General features: G+C 36.2%; 1 pseudogene; it reads left to right on the forward strand.

Annotated features, from left to right (window-relative positions):
• The first annotated feature begins 5781 nt into the window (after positions 1–5781).
• LOC147382399 (uncharacterized) lies at positions 5782–9619 on the forward strand (annotated as a pseudogene).
• Positions 9620–26294: the final 16675 nt, after the last annotated feature.

The following is a 26294-nucleotide window of genomic DNA, read 5'->3' on the forward strand; positions in this document are numbered from 1 at the left end:
ATACTTTGCGGTGATTTAGAGCCATCTTGCCTCAAGATTCACATTGAATACTCCAGATGCTTCGGCCGTTGTAACTAACTGATCCTCTCGAATTGATACATCCAAAAATTCGACCCAATAACTCGATTACGAATGTTATAAATTAGAGGGTTAATTTCAAATAAAGGGATCATCTCTATTTCCTCTTAGTGTAAATTCTATGCAATTTTCTATAGTTTCTTTGGTTCTTTGAGATAACTCTTGATTGTAATGAGAACATCAAGAGTGATTGAGTTAGTTTCCCCATTAGTTTATATTGTAATTCTTTTGAGAGACCATCAAAGAAGGAATCAAGTTGCAACTCTATTTTACACTCTCTTCTCCGACTATTGTTTTCTTTTATTATTGTTGCAACTATGAACCTTGCAATGAGTGGCTAGACTCTCCTTAGAGGGGTCAAGAATGCCAGAGCAAGTTCATCCCTCTAATGTAGTTTTAATTCTATATTCTTGCTTTACATGTTAATTATTCTGAAAATTCTTCTATAATTAGATAATCTAACTTATATTTATGCTTCAAACTTTGATAGTCATTGCTTAGATAAGTTCAAGAATGGCTATGCTTTGTGAAGAATTTAAATATAAGTTAGGTAATCTCAATTAAATCAGGATTTTCATGAATAATCGTTGGTTACCTTCACTAATTAAACTGCTCCACTTTCTGTTATATAAGCAATGACTTGCTACATGGATTGAGTTATCAATTAATATGCATTATGGATGGTTTGCAAAGACTGAATTGACATCTCTAAGCCCCCTTTCTTATATCTTCAATATCTACTTTCTATTTTAATTTCAATTACAAGTTGATTTCCATCTTTATTGTGCTATAGCTCTATTATGTTTTCAATCAATCTATTTCAAACTCTGTTTTGTTTTCAATTCAAAATTCAAGTGAATCCTGACTGTCCCTGTGGAACGAATCCCACTTACCCAAGTTTCATTATAAATATTTGCTCATTTGCAATTTACACAAGTTTTTACAACGATCAAATTGGCGCCACTGTCGAGGACAACGATTTGATTCATTTTCAATTTGGAAAAAGTCCGAAATAAATTCGAAACAGAACCGAACTTTTTTTGTTTGAAACAAAAGCTAAAAGAATCCAAACAGTTTTCAAAATATCTTCATTACAATCCTTGGAATATCAAAAACTAGTTCCAACTGAAAAAATCAATTTTCATCAAAATTTCACCGCTCAGCGATAGCCTCCTAGTTCTCCGCGGTGACGTGGAAACCTTTGCTGCTAAATTTTGTCGAGCAAGTTTCTGATATCATAGACATTGTAATGAGCATCTTGGTTTTTACCTTAGCATTCTGATTGGAATAATTGTATTATTTTCAGGTGAAGGACTCGATGGAAGTCGACGAAAGGCGACACGTGGAACTTTTATCCTCCGAACTGGTTCCTTCACCAAGAAGACAGCAACTTCTAATTTTCGTTTCATTTTATTTTTCTTAGAAAATAATTTGTATTAGGAACTTGGATTTGTATTAATTTTTAATTTTATCCAAGAGGGTTCAGATTGTAATAGATTTAGGGACGGACGATAGTGGGACGAAACTATCTCAGCCCCTCAGGTTCGTACACCAAATTTGGTGTTGGTGGACCGAGTCGACTCAGCTTGATCATCCCCTGTCTAGAACGGGAGGTAAATTTTTGAAATACTCACTCATCTTTTGCTAGTGAGTTTTTGTATTGACTTTGAGTGACTAATCTGTACACACCGATTCGTACATAGTAATAAGGGCACCCTTACGAGGATGGCACCATAAGATAAGAATCGGATTTCATCACCGATATCTTGCTCTTGTAGGAAATCGAATTCACAACTACAAAAGTAATTAAAATTGGTTAGACTTGACTCTAGGCCCCGCCGAGCTCATTAAGTAAAGCTAATCAAAAGTTGTACCAACTGTACTTCTTGATCGTAAACAGTGCCCAAGAGCATTCCAACCTCGTAGTACTACGTGTATTCGGAGGATAGACACACGTCTATTCTAGACGAGAGGTGACTTAAGAGTGCCTTCTGCTCAGCATTGTGCGTCATATCTCCCCTGGGGATTAAACTGGTTGTTTCCGATTTCAGAAATTTGGGTTGGAAGCTTTGATTAATCCTTTGAACTAGTTAAGAGCTGCCTAGTTATAGGAACCCAATTCTCACGTGTGAATTTCTCCCTCCTATTGTGTGCAATTTTGTAGTGTATGTTAGGTAGGAGATATTAGAAAAATCCAATTGTATTTGATCCAGAGATCATGAGGTCTCATCCACTACCTAGGGTTAGATGAGAAATCAACACCGTTCTCACTCCACCAGTCCTAGAAATGGATCCACATCCACTTCCACCTCATCACATCCATGAGGATCAGCGGACTCTCAATGAGTTGTTCACCTCTATTACAACCAACCCTTCTTTGTGTATAACTTTACCTGCCGCAAATGTGGCACAATTTGAAATAAGGACAGCCATCATCAATATGTTGCCCAAATTCCACGGTTTCGAGAGTGAACAACAGTACAATCATCTCAATAAATTCTTGACCTTATGCCATTTTTAAAATGGTCACCTCAACAATGAGAATGTCAAGCTTAGGTTATTCCCTCTCTCTCTCGAAGACCATGCTGCGGCATGATTAAACTCCTTGGCCTTTAACTCTATCACTACATGGGATGAGTTGTCAAGAAAATTTATGGCCAAATTCTTTTCAATGGCAAAAACTGAACAATTTAAAAAAGAACATTAGAAACTTCAAGGGAAGACCTGATGAAGAATTCTACCAGACTTGGGAAAGGTTTAACGATCTTTTTGTCAAATGTCCACATCATGGGATAGATAAAGCCCAATTAGTTAATTTCTTTTATCGTGGTCGCCCAACATCCTAGCGTATTCTTCTCGAGTTTATGCATCAGGGCAAATTCATGAATCAGACTCCTAATCATGCATATGAATTCTTAGTCGAACTGGCTGAGAATGCTTGAAATTGGAGCACAAACGTAGGGGATTTTGATAGAGGAGATTTAGGAACCAAGAAACCGGGCATGTATGAGGTTAAGTCCGATCCTGATCTCAAGAATGTCATGACTAGCCTTGTGAGTAGCTTACAGAGTCTCAACAAAAAGTTTAACGCCTTCAGTGTCAAATCCAATTTCCAAGAAGCCACTCCAATTCTACAAGTCGCAACAGAGACATTTTCATTATGTTAGCTGTGTGCGAACTTTATTCATTCTACAGAGAATTGTCCCACCTTGACTAATTCACAGTTAGAGCAAGCCAATGTTGTTGGAAATTACAGCATGTATAGGAAACCCACTCCTAACTTCTACAGTCAAACATACCACCCCGACAATAGGTTTCACCCTAATTTTTCATATCGACAGAGTGAACCTATCCAACCAGGGGGTCCTCAAGAGTTTCAAAAAAATTTCAATCGCCAAACTTATTCCAGTGCAAACCTACCTTTAGTTCCACAACCATCCCATTCTTCACCTCAAAATTTTGATCAACGGGTGATCGTTGTCGACCCTATGACCAATTACTCTCCTCATGTTGCTCAAACAAACTCAGTATTGGAATCAATGATGGCTGAGATATTAAAGCAACAACAACAACTCATACAGACCACCCAGAGCTAGTCTCAGATCAACCAGGTTACTGCGCAAGCAATTAAAAATTTAGAGGTTCAGATGGGTCTGTTAGCTTCATCCATAGGAGAGAAAAACAAAGGATAGTTTTCCAGTCAAACATTACCTAATCCAGGAGGAACTGTTCCAAGAGGACAGTATGAAATCAATAGTCAGGCAGGTCCTTCTAATTCTGTTCAAGCCATCCACACCTTACGATCTAGTAAACTAGTGAACAATAAAGTTGAAATGCCTGAGGAGGTTCTAACCAAAGAAATAACCTCTAGTGCACTTCCCACAGAGAAAGCAGATCAGTCCAAGGAAACACCTCCACCTCTCGAAAGTCAAATGATCATTCCCAAAGTCCCATTCCATCATAGACTCATAGACAACAAAAAAGGAAAACAATTGGAAGGAATTTTAGAAGTGTTCAAAAACGTTCAGATCAATATTTCCTTCCTTGACGCAATTCGTCAGATTCCCTCATACGCCAAATTTCTCAAAGATCTTAACACTGTGAAGAACAAAACTCATGTGCTAAGAGAGGCTGTGATGACAATCCAGTCTTCCTGTCTGATTCAGTAGACAATTGTTCTTAAATTCAAGGACCCAGGCTGTCCTACAATTTCTCTACACATCGGAAATACAATGATTGATAAATGTCTATTAGATCTTGGGGCTAGTGTGAATCTTCTTCCCTTCTCAGTCTACTAGTAATTAGGTTTAGGAGAACTTAAACCTACGGATATCACTTTGAGTTTAGCAGATAGATCGGTGAAGATTCCAAAGGGGATAGTGAAGGATGTGATCATCAAAGTAAAAGATTTCTACTTTGCTGCCAACTTTGTAGTTCTTGACACTAAATCTGTTATTAACCCAAATTCTCATGTTCCAGTCATCTTAGGAAAACCTTTCTCAACCACTTTCGATGCAGTCATCAAGTGTCGAAATGGTATCATGACCCTAGCATTTGGGGACATGAAGGTCAAAATGAATATCTTCCAAAATAAGTTTCAATCTATTGACATGGATGATTTAGAAGAAGTCAACATAATTGACACCCTAGTCAGTAACACTTTGGAAGAAGTGAAAAATTAGAATCCACTAAAAGAGTATTTTGGCCAATTCGCCCTTGAGTTCGATATCGAGAAATCTATTAGGGAGGTGAACTCTCTTCTTGAATCCGTCTCTGTGATGGATTGGCAACCAAAAATCCGAGTCTCCCCACTTTCTTGTCGTTCTCAATAATTGAAGAAATTCCAAAGCTTGAGTTAAAGCAATTGCCTGATACGCTGAAATACGCATTTCTGGGAAAGGTTGAGACCTTTCCCATCATCATCTCTCCCAATTTAGAAAAATCACAAGAAAATCAGTTACTTGACGTTCTGCGCAAAAATCAAAAAGCTATTTGTCGGACCATAGTTGATATAAAAGGCATCAGTCCTTCTGTGGTCATGCATCAAATCCATCTTGAGAAAAATTTCAAACCATCGAGATAACCACAGAGGCGATTCAATCTAGTGTTGTAAGAAGTAGTCCGAGGAGAAGTCATCAAACTTTTAGATGCGGGTATTATATACCCCATCTCTGACAGCAAATGGGTCAATCCAGTTCAGGTTGTCCCCAAGAAATCGGGTGTCACAGTTGTGACAAATCAGGGCAATGAACTTATACCTACTCGTGTCCAAACTGGATGGAGAGTTTGTGTAGACTATAGAATGCTGAACGCGATGACACGTAAATATCACTTCCCTCTCCTATTTATCGATCAAATGCTTGAACGTTTAGTCAGTCATGCCTATTACTATTTTCTTGACGAATATTCGGGATACAATCAAATCCCAATTGCCCCTGAAGACCAAGAAAAGACACCGTTTACCTGTCCATTTGGGACCTTCGCCTACCGACGCATACCCTTTGGGTTATGCAATGCGCCTGCCACCTTTTAAAGGTGTATGTTGAGTATTTTCTCCGATATGGTCGAAGACTTTCTTGAAGTTTTCATTGATGATTTTTTTGTGTTCGGGTCAAGATTTGACGACTGCTTGGGTTATTTGAAGTTAGTATTAAAAGATGTCGAGAGAAGCACCTTGTGCTAAATTAGGAGAAGTATCACTTCATGGTCACCTCTGGAATAGTTTTAGGACACATTATTTCTCACAAAGGAATTGAGGTAGATAAAGCTAAAGTCGATCTTATCGCAAATCTACCTCCACCTAGAATTGTGAAAGAAGTTCGTTCATTCTTAGGGCATGCAGGGTTTTACAGAAGGTTCATTAAAGATTTTGGAAATTTTCAAAACCCTTATGTGATTTGTTAACCAAAGAAACAATTTTCGAGTTTTCTGCTACCTACTTATCAGCCTTTGAAAGATTAAAAACTGAGTTGATCTCAGCACCTATTATACAACCACCCAATTGGGATCTCCCATTTGAGGTGATATGTGATGCATCCGATTACGCAATAGGTGTTGTCTTGGGGCAACGAGTTGAAAAACTCCCCCATGTCATACAGTATGCCAGCAAGATGCTAAATGATGCCCAACTCAATTATTCCACCACCGAGAAGGAACTACTAACAATAGTTTTTGCCTTAGATAAATTTCGTTCTTACGCTATCGAATTCAAAATAGTTATCTTCAATAACCACGCAGTGCTGAAATACCTTCTTGCCAAGAAGGATGCAAAGGCAAGGATGATACGATGGATCCTTCTCCTTCAAGAGTTTGATCTCAAAATTTAAGATAAGAAGGGATGCGAGAATGTGGTTGTAGACCACCTATCTAGGCTAGTAGTTGAAACTCTCTCTCTCTCTCCCAATTTCTAAAATTTTTTCTGACGAGCAAATCATGGCGATTTCTAATTCTAACACACCTTGGTATGCTGACATTGTCAACTACCTGGTGACAGGTCAAACTCCCACTTCTTGGAATAAACAAAATCGCCTGCACTTCCTTGCCCAAGCCAAACGATTCTTCTGGGATGATTCGTATTTATTTAAATATTGTCCAGACCAGATAATTCGTCAATGTGTTTCGGAAAGAGAGCAAAACAGTATTCTCGAGTTCTGTCACAATCACGCCTGTGGTGGGCATTTTGGAGGAAAGAAAACATAAGCCAAAATCTTACAATGTAGTTTTTATTGGCCCACAATCTTTCGTGACGCCCATCTATTTGCTAAATCTTGTGATAGATGCCAACGTCTAGGAAAAATCAGTCGAAGAAATGAAATGCCCCAACAACCAATTTTGATCATCGAAATCTTTGATGTTTGGGGTATTGACTTCATAGGTCCCTTCCCCATTTCACACGGATTCAATACATTCTAGTCGTAGTCGACTACGTGTCAAAATGGGTTGAAGCCACAGCTTGTCGAACTAATGATCATATAGTTGTTCAATTTCTCAAAAATACCATGTTTGCCCGATTCGGAACTCCTCATGCCATCATCAGCGATGGAGGGAAACATTTCTGTAACCAAGTTTTTGAAAGCTTGATGCGCAAATATTCCATCACTCATAAAGTATTTACCCCATATCACTCACAAACCAGTGGGCAGGTCGAAATTTCTAATCATGAAATCAAAACCATTCTTGAAAAAATTATCAATTCGAATAAAAAAGATTGGTCTTTACGATTATCTGATGCCTTGTGGGCCTACAAAACGGCGTTTAAAACTCCTATAAGAATGTCCCCTTATCGGTTAATCTTCAGTAGAACTTATCATCTTCCAGTCGAACTAGAGCATCGAGATTATTGGACAATCAAGCATTTGAATTTTGATCTAGCTAAAGCAGGAGAGCTTAGGAAACTTCAACTCACTGAGTTGGAAGAATTATGGAACGATGCGTACAACAGTGCTAAGCTGTACAAAGAACGAACGAAAGTCTGGCATGAGAAGCACATCCAAAGAAAATCCTTCCAAGTAGGGCAGAAAGTACTACTTTACAATTCTCGCCTTCATCTGTTCCTAGGAAAATTGAAGTCCCGCTGGACAGGACCCTTTGTGGTCTACAATATTCACCATCATGGAAACATTGAGGTTCTCAATCCAACCAATGGAAATATTTTTCAAGTCAATGACCAAAGACTAAAATCATTCCAACGTCTTCCAAATTCTCAAGAAAAATACTCATTTATGAGTAATCCTATGTACCAGGATTAGCTTCAGTTCCATGTCTGGCTGAAGACATTAAACTTAGCGCTACTTCGGGAGGCAACCCTTGATTTTCGTACATATTCGGTGTGACAACGTAGGATTTATTCTCCATCTTCTTTCAATTCCTTCCACATTCACTCACCTTCTTTCACTCCATGTTTCCAACTTTTGTAAGGGTTAAAAAAGTGTAAAAAGTTTAAACTTTCTTGCCAGAATTTTTTCGAAAAAAATTATTTTCTTCTAGAAATTTTCTTGGAAAATTTATTTTCCAAGGATTTTCCTTTAAGAAAAATTGATTTTTTTGACAATCTAAGATTTTATCACTTACAAGAAAATTTCCTAGGAAAAAATATTTTCTTTCTACAAATTTTCCTGGAAAATTTATTTTCCAAGGATATTTTCCATGAAGGAAAATTTATTTTCCTAGAATATTTTGGACCCTCTTTAAACCCTAACACATTTTTTCTCTCTCCATCTCTTTCTCTTCTTCTCTACCACTCTAGTCTCCATTTTCATTTTTCTCCCCTCTCCTCCATTTTTTCTTCTTTACTCCACAACCAATTCAATCTAAAAATTTCAAAAAACAACGCGACAATTACCATCACCAAGTGACTGCACCCCCAAAGTTTAACCGTGCTCCACCACCACGTCATCGCTCCACGGCTAGCCCTTGGTGCGTCGTGGTCATCTTGTGCCGATCAGACTAAAATCTTTTGAGCAAGTTCCTCTTATCCTCCTCATTGTTTTGATGGCACGTAGAGCTCAATCAATTTTTCCCGAAACGACAATAGCCCATGCCTACGAAGGTGTTCCCGGCTCATGGTTCAGTGAAGAGATTGTTAGGTGCGGATGGAGCTCCCTCCTTTATGATGGCAATGATTAATTTAACGAGGAGGCCGTTCGTATATTTTACCGTTCCTTCGTCTCTACTTCTCCTTCGATTCCTTTCATCAAAGTCACGTTTAATGGGATCCAATTTACCATTTACGGGTCCGATATTGAAGTAGTTCTTGGGATTCCTTTAGTTGAGTCAGGTATGTGCATTCCGCTTTACACTTTTGACTATTACTTTACTCGTTTAGGCCTTCAGGCTACTAGTATTCGTATAGAGGATGGCGTCCTTAAGTCGAGTAGCCTTTTTGAAGACCAATATCTCTGTTGGCGTTGGATCGCCAACAATATCCTTGGCACTTAGACCTAATTTGTGTATTTCCTTCATGCCATTCAAACAAGAAAACCCACGTTTTGCATGTCTCGACTTCTTTTGGAAGCTCTCACTGATGCATTGTCCAACCAAAATCGGTCATTAATCCTTCCTCACCTAAATTGCCGCCTCCTCCAGCACCGTCTAGGCGTTTCTCTTACTGATTTGGCACCACAAGGTCGCCTCATCCGTAAAAAAAAAATTGAGGGGCCACGCCTTCAAAACTTGTGTCCAAGGTTTTTGGAAGCCATAATTTCTTCAAGAGCAAGAGCATGATAGTCCACATGGGTATGGAAGAGCAAGAGAAGAATTCGATGAGCCTGCAGAGGAGGAGACTCGTACTCCGAGTCTGGATTTTGATAACAACACATGGCTCACTCAAGTCCCTCAAAAAGGCCACCGCACGACTTTTACTAAAATTTTCAAAGGCTTGAAAAAGGTCAACTCTCGTTACAAAGAAATTCAACAAGGCCAGCAGAACATTAAGGATGATCAACGAATCATCATTAAGCAGCAATGTCAGTTATTGGCATATAACGAGGAGAAGCGTGCACGTGCTCGTACTAGAGCTGCACCTAGTTCTGATTCCAAGTAGCCTGTTTAGTTGTAGGATGTGTGTGCTGGTGTGTTTTAAGTATGTTGTGTGTGCTGGTGTGTTCTGTTTATTTTAGTATATTTGGTTGTCGTACTTTCTGTTGTTTAAACTTTATGTGGTGTGCTTTTAGCTTTTACATCCTGTGTGGACCACTTATTTTGATTGTACCCATAACTTTTGCGACGTAATGAAATCCATTTTCAGGTGTACTCAAAATTCCTACTCTTTCATCATTGAGGACAATGCTAAATTTAGGTTTGGGGGTGTGGGATAGCACATTTCAATTTTTGTACATTTTTAAAAATACCTTCATAAAAAATTTTATATGTATTGTCATCATACGAATTTTTTAACCAGGCTCATGTCCAATTTGTGTTTACAAGTTTTTATTCCTCAAAAACAAGATATTTTGAAAAAATACAATTCACGTTATATCTAATTGTAGTGAAAAATTTATTTTTGAAACAAGAGTTACCTTCTTCACTGTCGGGAATGATAGGGAAAACCTAGACTATTGAACTTTGACTTCCTTGTCCTTTGGTTGGCTAGATAGAAGAAAAATAGAATTAGAATTGATATCGTTTGGAAAGCAATCATAGGATTAGACTGGGTACCTTGAAAAGGACTACCTCCTTTTTGAAAAAGAACGCTAGAAAAACGGTGAAGTGTGAAAAAGTTGAGAAGAAAAGCAGAAAGATGTGAATTAAAAAAAAAAGGTTAGAACTGAAAAAACACAAAAGTGAAAAGAGTCTAATGAGACTAAATAGTTCAGTAAGGTGAAAGCCGTCAATGGTAAGTACGTGAGTACACTGGAATATAACAGATAAAACCCCTTAAAGGTATTAAAGTGAACATTCATACTTCTCACAATCCCAAACAGGAGGCTCATTTTTGAATTAGAATTTAAGCAGACCCAACCATCTTAGCAGTTAAGAAGGGAAACCTTGTTCTAGAACATTTATTTTATAATCAGAAAAAGTTGTGTACACTCAAGATATTTTTGAAAGTGAGGAACATAGAGAACTCTTGCTAAAAATGGACTTTTGACTGGATTTTAAAAATTGGTGTGATGGCATTATATGCAATAATTTTGAAGTAAATATCTTTAAAAAGGTTTTGAATTTTGTGGGTATATTCTCTACAAACCCTCACAAGTCAAATTCGTCTACTAGGGGTAACTTAGGGGTTTAAGGGCTTACTGCATAAGCTAAATGCAGTCGGGAACCTCACGAAAAAGGAATTGTTTAAATTTAAGTTATGCTCGGGATTAAAAAAATTGAGGTTTGGGGGTGTGATAAGGTCCCTATAATTTAACTTTGGGACCGTAATTTCCTGAATTTTATCACATTTTAAATGTTAATTCTTATAAATAATTACAAAATTAATTGTTTCTCCAAATTAATGGAGCTAATGAGATATTATTACTAATTACAGATAAATAAAGTGCATGTGGAAGTTACCAAATGACGTAACAAAGTTGGTTACAATAAGCGAGCAAAAAGGAGAAATCTAACCGAAGATGAGCAGCAAAAGCTGCCACGTCAACACACCGCGGTGTCTTCTTAGTGAGTCGCGGTGAACTAGAGCCATCTTGCCTCGAGATTCGCACTGAATACTCCAGATGCTTCGGCCGTTGTAACTAATTGATCCTCTCGAATCGAAACATCCGAAAATTCGACCCAATAACCCGGTTACGAATGTTATAAATTAGAAGGTTGATTTCAAATAAAGGGATCATCACTATTTCCTCTTAGTGTAAATTCTCTGCAATTTTCTATAATTTCTTTGATTCTTTGAGATAACTCTTGATTATAGTGAGAACATCAAGAATGATTGAGTTAGTTTCCCCATTAGTTCTTATTGTAATTCTTTTAAGAGGCCATCAAAGAAGGAATCAAGTTGTAGTTCTGTTTTACACTCTCTTCTCCTTCTATTATTTTCTTTTATTATTGCTGCAATTATGAACCTTGCAATGAGTGGCTAGACTCTCCTTAGAGGGGTCAAGAATGTCAGAGCAAGTTCATCTCTCTAAGTAGTTTTAATTCTATATTCTTTTTTTACATGTTAATTATTCTGAAAATTCTTCTATGATTAGATAATCTAACTTATATTTCTTATTCAAACTTTGATAGTCATTGCTTAGATAAGTTCAAGAATGACTATGCTCTGTGAAGAATTTAAATATAAGTTATGTAATCTCAATTAAATCAGGATTTTCATAAATAACCGTTGGTTACCTTCACTAATTAAACTGCTCCACCTTCTGATCCATGAGCAATGACTTGCTACATGGATTGAGTTATCCTTGGAATTAATCTGCATTATGGATGGTTTGCAAAGGCTGAATTGACTTCTCTAAGCCCCCTTTCTTATATCTTCAATTTCTACTTTCTGTTTTAATTTCAATTGCAAGTTGATTTCCATCTTTATTGTGCTATAGCCCTGTTATGTTTTCAATCAATCTGTTTCAAACTCTATTTTGTTTTCAATTCGAAGTTCAAGTGAATCTCGACTGTCCCTGTGGAACGAATCTCACTTACCCAAGTTTTATTATAAATATTTGTTCATTTGTAATCTACACAAGTTTTTACAACGATCAGAGCTCCTTAAATTATTTGTCCTCGTCAATGTAGAAAAGTGCACCCCAACCATACTCTATGAGCTCGTCCCAAAACCAAGCCACTTGGTTGGCCTCAAAAACTTTCTAATAGGCTTCTCTAGAGAAGATAGGCGCATGGTTCCAAAAACACGTGGCCCTATCCAACACCCTTCTAATCTGAAATATATATATATATACAGAAATGCAACCAATACCTCTGAATTCAAGGCACTCACACGCCTATCAACATAATCAAGGATGTATCATCTTCAACTACATTTTCAATAACACATCCTTAAGGGGGCATTTGTAGGCACCAAAATTTTGAGGTCCTTAAAGTTATAAATGGGTCTTGTAGCCAAATTAAGTCCATTAACTGAAAACGTGCCCCCTACAAGCTTGGGTTTTGGGCTTTCATAAATAAAGTCCATGATCCAACAAATTCAAGTGATCCACATTTGAATATTGGGCCTCATACCCAAATAAATGAGTTTGACTCAATAATAATCAATAGAATCCTTACAATTGGATTTGGACGAATTTAACCTTTAAATAAACCAATCAAATCTCTTTAAGTTGGGGTATAATTAGAAAGTTAAATTATCTTCAAAGTTTATAAATATCAATGCCTCTCTCATCAAGAGGGGATAGGGATCACTTTCTCTCAGAAGACAGAAGATCTCCCTCTATAGAAAAAGAAGTTCTCAAGCACTCCTCCAGAGATAAAACAAAGTTCTTTAGAAATTTATACTCCGATTAAAAAGAAGATCAAGCATAAAATCCTTCTCCATAAGTCAAGAAAACCTTCTCAGCAGATCAAGTGCGAAGTTCGGAGAAAAAAGAATCTACAGAAGTTTTTACAAGGGATTAAGTATAAACAAAATCATCGTCAAAGCAACATTCTCTGCAGATCACGCGCGAAGCTTGGAAAGAAGAAAAGCTACATGCGTAACTATTTTGTACTTGATTGTTAATCAAAGAAAGACACTGAGATTTGTACTTTGGTTTTCATCAAAATAAATAAAATCATTTGCGTTCTTATTTCACAAATTCGAGAAAGATTTGTTGAAATTTATTGTCAACAATAGTATCTGACAAGAAGATTATGTTGGAAAAGATTCCTATAGATGACGATCTAGCAAATATGATGACTAAGCCAATTACAACAACCAAGTTCGAGCATTGCTTGAACTTGGTCAACATCCATTAAGATATGTTTTGAAGTCACCCTCTAGTAGGTAGTAAGGGGGTGTGGAAGGGTACCTCAAGGAGATACGGAGGATGAAGAATTTACCATTTTCTTCAAGATGGCAGAATTCAAGTCAAAGTGAAGATTGTTGTGTAAATGTCTTGTATTTTGCTGTACTACATAGAGCTGTGGGGGTTTCTAGTTTGGGGAGTTTTACTTGTTTTGCTAACTTTCGATTATATAAATAGAGATCTCTAGGAGTGTAAAACTTAAGAGAGAAAATAGTGATTGTTCTTATTCTTTTCCGTGGACGTAGGCACACTATCAAACCACGTAAATCCATGTATTTTGTGCGATGTGTTATCTTTGCTATTGCAATTTTTTTCACAACGATTAGGGTAGATTTTTTATGTGCCTGTTTGGCTCCTATTACTATGCATACATAAATTTGGTGAAATTTTTCACTATGGAGCAAGCTTTACTAGAGTTTCTGTTAGACTAAACCCTATGATCCGAAGTATAAATCAAGCAAGAACACAAGAATCTCACACGACACAAAATATACGTGGTTCGGTCAAAGAATCGACTTACGTCCACGGGCGAAAACGACGATTTCATTATATTAACCAAGAATAACACGGTTACAATTTCTCTCTGTCTCTCGTATATTTCTCTCTCCCTTTAGAGTTTCATCTCTTACCCTTTATATACTCAGGGTTACAAAGAGGTTAAACGGGTCAGATCCAAAACCAAACTAAATGGGCCTAATATTTTACTTGGGAGCAATGCCCCTAGACCCCAGGTAATGGTGGGGAAACCCCACACATTACCAATTAAACGCATCATATGGGTCGTTAACGGATCATCAAAAGATCTGAGTTGAATCCACGACAACTCTCCACATACAAGAATAAAAGACATAACCAACAGTTTCTAACGCAGGAGTTCGAAATATTATTATCTCTCTGGATTTTCACTCGATTCACTAAAGAAACAAGTGCAGCTCCATGGAAGTATTTTGGAATGTGTAGATGTATTAAAACGGTTGTACAGAAATTTAATTATGTCGTAACGCAACATTGTTGGAGAGAAACAAATCAGGCAACAGATTTACTTTCCAACATGGGTTGACACGCAAATTCAGTGGTACGATTATAATGCTCTTTATTCTCAATTGTAAGATCATTCTAAATTAATAAAGGGGAGGTGGGGTTCCCACACGTACAACCCTACCGATAAAAAAAAAACCTCGTTTTGTTTATAATCAAGGTCATTTAAACAATGCTAGATCAAAGGGAACCCTACTTTGCTCTCCATCAAACGTTTTAGTGCGGGCTAAAACATACCTGATTTGATTTCATATCGTTCTACTATAGTAGAAAAATATTAAAATCAACACCTATCTCCCAATTCTATGAGTTAAACCACAAAAATGTAAAAACCTAACAATTTAGACCAAATATCAACAACAAAGGATATGAATTTAAGGTATTAAACAATGACAAATAAATTTAAATTAAAAGTTAGATAATGAACATGAATACATTACTTATTTTGAAGCATTGGTACTCCACGTTATAGAAAATGTTCTTCTCAACCCGAAAAATGACCAACATATGCTTAGATTGCATAGTTAGAGTTTCATACATGAGAGATAGTAATGGGTTTGGAGGTTTAGAAGGGATTCGAATTTAGGGTTGCTTCAATAATGGAAGCATCGATAACCTTTGAATTAGTGAGATTTTAGTGTTTAGGCGACATAAGAGAGAGTGAGAGAGAGAGAGAGAGAGAGAGAGAGAGAGAGATGATCAATTGTTAGATTGGAGATCAAATTGGTTCATTTTGTTGTTGTAATTGTTGATAGGTGGAATGGAGTTTAACATCTTGGAACTATTACAGACACAAAAACATAGAAAGAGCAATCAAGAGAGAGTTCACTTGGATCTCAACAACATTAGACCTTGTTGTGTTTTGTGTGTGTTCTTGATATAGGGTTTTATGCTCAAACAAGTATAATTAATCTAACAGAATTGAAGTACCTTTGCTGAACTCAAAGATGAGGATGACAGTGAGAATCACCCAAATTGTGCATTTGTTGAGATTTTTATCAATCACTTTTCAAAAATGAGTATTGTTATAATCAAAAGTGCCAACCCCATTAGTTGAGCATTAATTTTCTGAGGATCCCAATTAACAACCAAATTCCCAAACCGTGATGGCAAAATCTTGCAAGCATTTCCATTATTTTCTAATCAAGTCTCCAAATGAACAAAAAAAAACCAGCATCTCATTCTTCCATCGGCACTGTCCATGCTGCCCAATCTATGTCTACTACTTATGTCTTTATCTTCATTTAAATACCCACTAAGCAATCAAGAAACGAATTAGATACAAGGCAAATAAATTCAGAAAAGAGAAGATGTGAAAAGAATAAACCACTCTCTCTCTCCCCCCGACTAATCATCTATACTCCCCATAAAGAAAATTAATTAACTCAGAAAAGAATGTATACTCAATTCTCTCTCCATAAGAAATCAATCCACACAGAACTTCAAACTTTGATTTCTCTCTACTAAACCATCATCATTGAGAAATTGAAATAACATACAACAAATAAATTCAGCAAAAAATAAGAACTTTGGATCAAAGTTTCATACCCTAAAATATTTTGAACCAAATCTCTCTTAACTAACTCATCTTTATTGAAAATAAAAGAAAAATTCTACCATCTGAACCGAGGCAAAAAAAAAAATTGATTTCCTAGTCTACTTACTCAAATTCAATAAAAAAAGGCCCAGTGAGAAATAAAGAAACTTAAACACTCAAAAAGTTTAGCAAATATATATATATACATCTGGAAAAATGATTCAATAAATTAGATCTTGAAAATAGATGCAAGTATATCAAAGAATCAACAAAGAACAAGATCAGTAAAATAGAGAGAACACAAACCTAACAAATGAGAGATTGAGAAGCGAGCTTGTTAAGAACAGCTTTCTCTATTTTTTATTCAGATCTTAATAGCAAAATGAAAACGAATCGAACGAGCTCTCAAAATGAAAATCTAGGCTCAGATCAGAAGAAAAGTATATAATAAAAGTGTGTGATCCCAAAGAAAGAGAACAGAAAAACCCTATTCTCTCAGTCGCGAGTTACCAGATCGTGTGGTTGATGATGATTCATTTGGTTTGATGACAACCTTAAGAAAGAGGTAGAGAAGTAGGTTTTGTAGAGAGACAATAATTAGAAACTGAAGAGACACAAGTTGTAGAGAGACAATAATTGCTGTGACACTAAATAGGATTTGCACACACAAGTTGTAGAGAAGAAGGAAGGAAGAATTTTTTTTTTCCTGTTTTTTTCGGATATAAAAAGAATTTAATTTAAATGACAATATTTTTGTCAAGTAAAAAAAGTAATAAGAAGAAATTCTCATTTTATATAGGTAAATAAATAAATAAATAGATTTGATTTCAAATGTAAGTGTTTTTAACAAGAGATGAAAAAAATAGAAGCAATCTTTTTGTTTTCTTTCATATAGGTATAATATAATAATAGGAAGGGTGTTAAGTAAAGCTAAAATGTTTTTTCATAGATGAGAGACTTGGTACAATTACCTTAAATCCAAGGGTAGGGTATTAAGTAAAGCTAAAGAGGTAAAATATCTTGTGGTCCAAAGAAAATAACACTACGTAAAAATTTTCAAAATTCGACGGTCCAAAACCGTTGAATTATGGGACTATTCGACAATCTCGATCGTCGAATTGGGCCTTGTCGAAAAAATATTTGGCGATTAAAAACCATAGAATTTAGGGATATAGCGACGGTCGCCGACTGTGGCTATAGAGGATAAACCCCGTTGCAAATACGCATAGCGGACTTATAGCGACAGCCGCTATTGGCCGTCACTATAGGGTATTTTATTTTTAAAAAAATATATTACGTCTTTAGCTACGGTCACTGACCGTCGCTGTAGGGTATTCTTTTTTAAATAAAATATTCGGTCCCCAACTAGAACTCGCCTCATCTGGAAGTTCAATTGGGGACCCTTCATTAGGGGATGGATCTACATAAATGACAACAATTATGAAACCAAAATAGAGACTATAATGCTATTTTGACAGTTCCATGGTTTGCACCCAAATGAAAATGATGCTCCATACACCTATACCATAGAAGTGGTCCACCCACTAATTTTATCTAGATCTTTTAGTGGTAGGCACCCATCTTTAATGGGTAAGAACAAATGATTGGAGCAATAGGACACATTTAACCACCTCGTATGGATCTTGTTTCCTAAAAGTTAACCTTTCATTCCTTCTCTGCTCCTAACATTTTAAGTATTGTTTATATAAAGCTAAGGCATGAAGCGGGGCGTTTGACTAGCCAAAGCATTGGGTGTGTAAGCCTTAGGAGCATGCATTTTTGAAATACATATAATTAAATACAGATAAATAGACAACAAAAAATTCTAATAGAACAGAAAAATCTCAAAGGAAAATGACAATTTGCATCCCAAAGTTCAATATCCAAATCCAAATTCCAAACTCATCAAAATCAAATTAAATTGTACCACACCATAGTTTTGTACTTTCCATCTTTCTAAGCTCAATACCTCAAACAAAAAAGCAACAGTTTCAGTGAAGCAACTGCTCTTAACTTATATATCTATATAAACACCATGCTAATACTAGAAGGAGAAACAAATGCATAGGTTCGGCACAAGGAGAAAAATGGATATAGGGGAGAAACATAAACTAGTGAAAGAAGAGCAAGAGATTGTATGTAAACAAAACATTATAACAGAGACATTTAATTTTATTACTTTATTTTACTTGAGTTCTAATTGCTTCTTCGATTTGAGCTCTGAGAGATTAAAAATCCATTGACAAAGTGACAAGAACTCGTTTGGTGCTCTCGATCGATCCGAAATGGGAGATTGAGGGACGTGAATGAGAATGTGAGATCGTTCGGTGCTCTTGATCAAACCAAATCAAGAGGGAACGTTATCTATGAGTAAGAGTGAGTTTCTTCTGCAACACTTTTCGATCTGGTTTTCTTCTGTAACGGCTGAGAACGAAGTCTGTTAAGATGTTAAGGTAGTTTTGTTAAAAGAAAACTTCGGTGGTTCGTTGGGCTGAGGCTGTCGAAAATTTCTCTTGGGCTTAAATTTGGGTTTTGGGGTGATAAAAATAAGCGTTGGTTTTGGGCCGCCGAGTTTAACGCTATAATAGTAGCGAATTTTAACTTTTTTGAGGTAGTGTAAGGGTTAGTTAGGTAAAGTAAAGTAGACCAAAATTAATTTTTTCCAATATGGTTTGTCCGTACCTAAGGTGAGGATAAGCCAAGAATTAATCTGTCTATAGGTGAGGTACGATAGACTACGAACAGGTTGGGACTGGCTCAAATTGAAAAGGTTTGTGGGCTAAAGTATGAATCTTTTTCATTCAAATATGTCTAAAGCCATGGATGCCAATGTGTTTGGCTCACCCACTGACTTTAGACCATGTTTTAAAATGTTTTCAAATTTGGGTAGGATTGGAAATGTTTCCATAACTTCAAAAATCAAATTTCATCTCCAAAAGGATGTACATCTCATATTCTGATTGGAATTGCAAGCTTATCCAATCAGACCAAGAAAGCATTGTCTGATCAACCTAAGCAAATTAAAATAAAATGGAAAATCCTACAATGAGTCTCGGTTATGAGATGTCTAGTATTCTTATTAGGCTTGGACTTCAAGAGGCAAGGTAGTATCAAAAGGGACCTTTCTTGATGCGGAGATGTCTAGTATTCTTAGCTGGTTGGGCCCAATTGGCAACAAAAAATTTGGGTATATATTGTATTTTTCGAGTAGGATTTCTTTATGTTTTTGTGTTGTGAAGTTCCTTGCAGCAGTGGACAGGAGTCTATAATCTTTATTGTTTATAATGGATTTTTCTCCCTCTTCTCCATGGACGTAGGCAATTTGTCGAACCATGTAAATCTTATGTGTTCGCTTTGTTATTTTTTCTTTACACTTGTTACGCTTCCACACAACAGTACCTTGAATGGCCTTGGTGGGCGTCGACTCTCGAGTCATGGTCTTTCAATTTCCCAATCTGATTTTGCTGCATTGGGAAGGGATTAATTATCTTAAAAGACATTCGACAATAAATGTAAAAGGAACAAGGGAAAGCTTACTTAGCAACTAAAATATTCGTAATGAATTAGGTTTAGCACTATGTCATATTGCAGTAATTGCGACGGTAGAAATGCGTTAAAAACGACTGCTAAAGGCCATCGTTAATTGCGACAATTTTTTGTTGTAGTTTAAACGTCGTTTCATGTAATAAGTAAAAGTTGGGGTGCCGATAGTCATTCTAACAAATTTTCTCAGACAGAAGCTCGACTTCCGCCATTGTTGAACTCTCTTCTCTCACTCTCACTCTCTACTCATCTCTGTCTCTCTTCTCACTCACTCTCACTCGACTGCTCTTCTCTTTCGCTCTCTCTCAAATCCGTCGCTCTTCTCGAATCTCTTTTCTCGGATCTCTCTTCTCGAATCTCTCTCTCGGATTTCTCTTCTCGAATCAACTCTCTAAGTCTTGATCAAGTGTTTCTCCCTCTCTCACTTAATTCTCTCTCACTCAGAATCGATCAATTTTTTTCATTTTGGAAAGTAAATTGATCGGATTTGTTTTTAGAAAGAAATTGATCAAAAGATCTTCGCTCGATCTCTCACTCACAGAATCTGTGATTTTGAAGACGTAATCAGATTTTGATTTGTAAGTTTTAGGGCATAATCGATCGGCGTTTGATCGAAAGTTTTAGGGCTTTGTTCGATCTCCCTCCCTTTGCTTGGTTTGTGATCGAATCTTCAAGTATGTTAAAGTTTTTTTTTGAATCTAAGATTTTCCTTAATTAATTTAGGGTTTCAAATGCTTTGAAGTTTGCATTCAACATTTTAGATTATTCTTGTTTGATTTTGAAGGTTTTCCTTCATATTGTCTTTCCTTCAGATTAATGTGCACCAACTGTTTGTAAAAATTCCTAAGAGAATCAAATCCATTACACATACGCTATGCTTTGAAATTTCATAGCAGAACATCTCCATAATTAATATGATCTATCTGTTTGTATCTTTTTCTTCCATTTTTGTGGATTTTCCTGAATTGGTTACACCCGTGGTTTTGTTTTAACTTTGAATCATATTTAAGTGATTTGGGATGAAATAAAATGGAAGATAAATCTGAAAAAAAAAAAAAAAAAAAACTATCCTTATTGATAAATAATTAGTCAGTTTTTCAATGATAGTTCCTCGATTATTTTCTTCAATTAACAAGTTTGCTGACTTCATCACAGGTATTAAAGAGTCGGCTATTTGTGGAAAAATGTTCTAAGTGTGTACCACACACTTTCTTAGATTACATCTCTGGTGGATATAAACTGAACTTCATGGTGGTTGTTGATTTCACAGGAACTCCTATCTTCTTTACTATCACACAATATGAAGCATTGAAATTGAATCATGTTACCACACGTGAACAACCTCCATGTGGATCACATTATCATCCCTACAGGGTTGTACTGAATGTACTGTGCTAGTCAACTTAGTCAGTGGAAAGCTTTGGTAGACTTTGGCAAAAGTGTGGAGAATTATGAGATACTACACAATAGTCTCTGGAAAGTTTCTGATTGGGCGTATATGAAGGATCATGTAATCCCAAAGGCCCAATTAGAAGAGACTCCAAAGTTGCGTATTATCCAGGCCTTTTTCGCCTTTCGTGATAGAAACACAAATGGAGTGGGAGATGCTGAAAACATAAGGGGTAAAGGTGTTGATCTTGCTCTAGAACATTTGTAGCAATTTCAAACATTTGGTTGAAATGTTTTATTTTTATTTTTTAGAAAATTTTTAGTTTTTCATATGGATTTTGATGGCAGTGCTTTTGTATTTTAGAAAAATAATTTTTTAATGATCCATTTTTTTCAATTTATAAATTCAGAAATTTTTTATATATTATAATTCAAGAAAAACGACTGTCTAAGACAGTCGTTTTCTACAACTGTGACTGTCGTTTTCTACCACTATGACTGTCGTTTTTCCCGACTGTCAATGACAGTCGTTTTTTTCTGACTGTTTTAGTCTGTCGTGGTTTAAAAACCACTCCTTTTTAAACGACTCCTTTTGCGACTGAAGGGGCAGTCGTTATTAGCGCATTATGACGTAGTGTAGCCTCTTACCAATACACTAGAAGATGTGAAATTTAATCCCACTTTCCATTCGGAATATATTTGATGATCTAGATTATAATCAACCATCTCATCTCACCTATCCAAAAAGCTCTAACCAAGAATAAGAAGGAAGAAGAAAGAGAAGAAGACCAAGGTGGGGAGAAAACTTACTTTTCAGTTTTTCTCAATGGAATCTGCATCTCATTCACTCACTTCTATCTAATCCCCTTCTTTTACTTGCAAATAGTTTTATTTTATGTTTTTTTGCTTTCATATTTTAGACACCTTATTTTCGCCTTGATCAAGCCCAAAAGATCAAAAAACATGTAAATGAATGATTCGGTCCAAATGAACAACTACAAGAAGCCTAAGTCCAAAATCCTGTCAAAGCCTATTTCGAAACCCAAGCTCATAACCCAAACCCATGACTCAATCCAATGGCAAGCCTATATTAGATCCATGCCAACATTTAAATGGCCTTACACCTCCCCCCGAAAGAGGACACATGGTGGTATCTCATAAGCCCCAACACCCAAGAAGAATCCTCATTGGTGGGCTAATGCTCTAACTTCATTGAAAAGTAAACTCCCTTGAGAAATCTCAAAAATGATACTCTCAAAAAGTAAAGTCAAACTAAAAATGTGATTTGGTCTTTGGTGTAATTTCTAAAGCTACTAGAAGTTCCAACTCTACCCTCAAAAGGTAGAAGCTTCAAGTACACACATGGCGCTCTCTCATTTGCCCATTTCAAAAATATGTGTCCAACTTACTTTATGAGATATTTATAAAAAGTCCTAAGCTCAACTTTACAAAGAATTCAAATATTCTCTACTCTATCACCCTATGTCCCCATGTCTCAACTCTCAATAAAATATTTTAAATACCATCCACATCTCATACCCTAATATCCTCCTTTCACATGTAATTCTCATAGCCAACCTCCTAAAACTTTAAAAAAAAATCATTCTTACCATCATACAATTAGAAAATTTAAAAAAAAGATAAAAATAAAAGTAATCTCATTTCCATTTGTTTTTAGGGTTAAACCCTTTTACCCCCAAAAAATCATCAGCAGCTCTATAAAACCCCACCATTCTCTCAAAAAGAGATACTCAAAAAACCCCTCTATCAACTTTCAACTCTCTCAATTCTAAAGCCCCCCAACTATCATCTCTCCTAATTTCAAAAAAAAAAACTCTTCAACTCACTACATCAACCCAATCACTCTCAACACAAAAAATTCCATCAACTTTCAAATTCTACACTACAAGCTACTCAAGTCAAGACAAAGAAAAATACTTCAAAAATACAAAGAAGAAGAAACAAGAACAATGTAGAGTAACGACAAAAAAAAATTAATCTCCTTTCTTCCCCCTCCATACTTTTCCCTCTTTTACTTCTTCCTTATCTTTCTTATTTTATTTTATTTTTATAACAACCCTAAGATGTAATGGATACCCTTACCTACACCCGGTAGATTGGGCTTCGGCTTGGTGGAAAGGATAAGGTTGAAAACTCTTTAAAAAAAAATATTTATTAATATCCTTACAGTTTTGCACCCATCATAGAATATTTTGAGTCTAAAGTTTTCAAAATATCCAAAGGCATGGACCATAATAGGACTCCTTCCTTAATATGGAAGCCCTCCTTGGTTTAAGCCAAAATCAAAGGTCCTTCGCATTCGAGGGCACAAAACCAATTTTTTCAACTCTTTCATTCATTTTTTGAAAAACGACCGAATCTAAGGTTGCTACCTATGTTCTAGGGAATATGATGCCTAACACTTTCCCTATTCTTTAATATAGACCTCCTTACATAAATCTTAGGTAGACCAACACCCTTATCCATACGAGAGTCATTATAAAAAATGATTTTTTTTCAAAATTATATTTCGGGAACCTATTTATACCTTTTATTTTTTTTTTCTAAAAAAGACTGATGGCTACTCAAAATCCTAGTAGAAATCACTACAACAAATGTGGCAATTAGGAACTGTTTATAACTGTTCCTAAGCCAGTATGAAACGGTTTACGGACAGTCTCTAATCGAAGCGTCGTTAATGAATTTAAATGGCTGGAAGCCATTCTAGATCTCAGGATTTGGAACGGTTAAAAACCGTTCCAGAACTCAGAATTTGGAAGCGCTTAAAATCGTTCCAAATCGGCTTTTATATAACAGTACATACCATCGCAAAAAATATCTTAGACATCAGATTTTATAAAACTTATGTCCTAAGTCTCGGACTTTATACAGTTACAAACCGATATTTAAAATTATCATAAACTGATATGTAAACTTAAAAAAAAATATTGAATATTTTTTTCTATGCACCTATTACCCACGGTCAAAATAGACCTAAATAGAGAACATCAAGGTTCTTTATCACATTAATTTATATATAAAAAGAGTTACAATGAGTCATAATTTACAAATCCAAAATTACAATGCATCGTTAAACCCTTCACAATCGTTACACGGACACATGTGCTTACAAGGAAGCAATGCCATCACTCTCATCCCTCCTTATCTTTTTTAAGATCCCCACAATGTTTGCAACTGCCAATCAAGCAGCCTTTCGTGTCACCACATTGCATACTCTCACGATGAGCTTCTGCACCTTCAAATGAGTATCTGAGAAGCAATTGCTCCTGATCAACCAAAGAATTAAGGACTATGAACCAAGCCATCAAAAAACTGAACACCTATCTCATATAAACCAAAACATTATGTTATCATTATAACAGAAATCATAGGAATGCTACAAAACAGTTACACGATTCCTGTTACATAATAATTTTAAACTACTCACCAGCTAAACATCCATATTGGAATTCTAGGCACGTGAGATGTACAAAATGAGATGCAGGCAATTTTTCTTTTATAGAAAGGATGCCAACTAATATTCCATGTCTGACATGGACACCAAGGTCTAGCATTTTAAAAGAATAAGCAAGTAGGCAATTGAGGCTGAAGATCTTTAGAGAATGAAGACTTACTGAAGTACATGTGAGGACAGCAGCAGCTCAGGTTCTCCTCCCCAGATGTGAGTATGTCTCATCTATGTAACGTATGTGTCGAAATCACCTTCAAGAAACCTGTAAATATTATATATATTACTTGCCATAGATGGATCAACCCTATAAATCTAACACTTGCATCTGGATCATTCCCTTGGATATGAACTACCTAAGGTGCAGCAGACATAACAACAATTGAATTATTTGAATTCCTATGTAATAATGTATTAAGTATTAGAAACCATATTTAGGAACCAAAGGGGCTTTATATAATAATGTATTAAGTATTGGAATATTTCTATGTGTGTTTTCCAAGTGGGTTTATGCTTTCTTATGTACCCACAAGAGTCTTATGAGTCCTAGTATGAATGGGAGCATATATGGCAACAAGCAGACCCAAAGCTTCTTCTTATCTTAGTAGGCTCTGGCATGATTTCCTCATTTTCTCTAAACTTCATAAACAAGATGACTTTAGCAACACTACTCGTTCAAGTTGATTCAGAAGTTTGTTAAGTAAGATCAAGCAACCTCTATCCATGTCCAACGAGATAAAGGTTTGTACAACGAAATTGGGCTAAATCTTGTGAGCCTGTATTGAATGTACATACATATAGACCCCTCATGGTATGTATATATATATATATATATAGAGAGAGAGAGAGAGAGAGAGAGAGAGAGAGAGAGAGAGAGAGAAAGAGAAAGAGATAGGCATGTAGTGTATACACTATGTGCAAGAAAATTGAAGTAAAAAACTCAATGGCGCCAAACATGCTAATGATGTTATCATCTTAACTCTTACCATCTAGTTTCTCAAGCGTCATGAAACCAAGCATATGTCATCAGTTGGGCGTCTATGCAGAAAATGAATCATAGAGATGATGAGGATGGGTCAGCTAGCACTTGGCGAACAAACTGTCCCTTCACTCGTGGACGCTGCTCTGCAAGTCTTTTCCTGCTTTGATATCTAACCTGTATGAGATAATTCCAGGTTAAGACATTGAAGCAGTAAAGACAGAATGCAGATTTTGGGATCAAGTGTTCAAAAAATTATTCATATAGTTTTAAATGTAGCAGGCAATTTAAAGAATATAACTAATAGCAGTAGTAATAGAAGGTTAAGTGCACTAAACATCAGTGTTTTCAAATGCCAAAGAGGGATGAAATGCAATCGATAGAAGAAGATGACGACGATCACATGCATTAGTAACAATTGCTATAAATTTACCTTTTTATCATAGCATCTGTCTTTCCGCTTCAAACGAAACTTATTCAAAGCTGCTTCTCTTTGGTTTGGTCAACGCAAAGAGTGTGTGAAAGCAGATATGTTTTTTAATTTGAAGTCATCTTCTGACTCAGTTGCAACTTGCAATTTTCGTGCTTCTCCTCTTTCTTGGGCCTACCAAATTAGGATCAACTCCCATCTTTCCATTCTTTAAGCACATTCAAGAGTCAATTATCCATCATTAACATGCGTTTATCATGGGACGTGTCATATACCCATTCAATGGGTGCCACTAACTTTTAGCTTGGTTAATCTTGGCAATCCTCATGTATGTGCACCACATGTGGTTGCACTTGTTATACAACTACTCAAATTTTGGATCCCACAAATGCCCCCACCTTGACTACTGATATTCAAAGAGAGTTCCAATT

This window comes from Akebia trifoliata, chromosome 16 (genome assembly GCF_017979445.1).
Source record: "Akebia trifoliata isolate Shusen 1 chromosome 16, ASM1797944v1, whole genome shotgun sequence".
NCBI lineage: Eukaryota > Viridiplantae > Streptophyta > Magnoliopsida > Ranunculales > Lardizabalaceae > Akebia > Akebia trifoliata.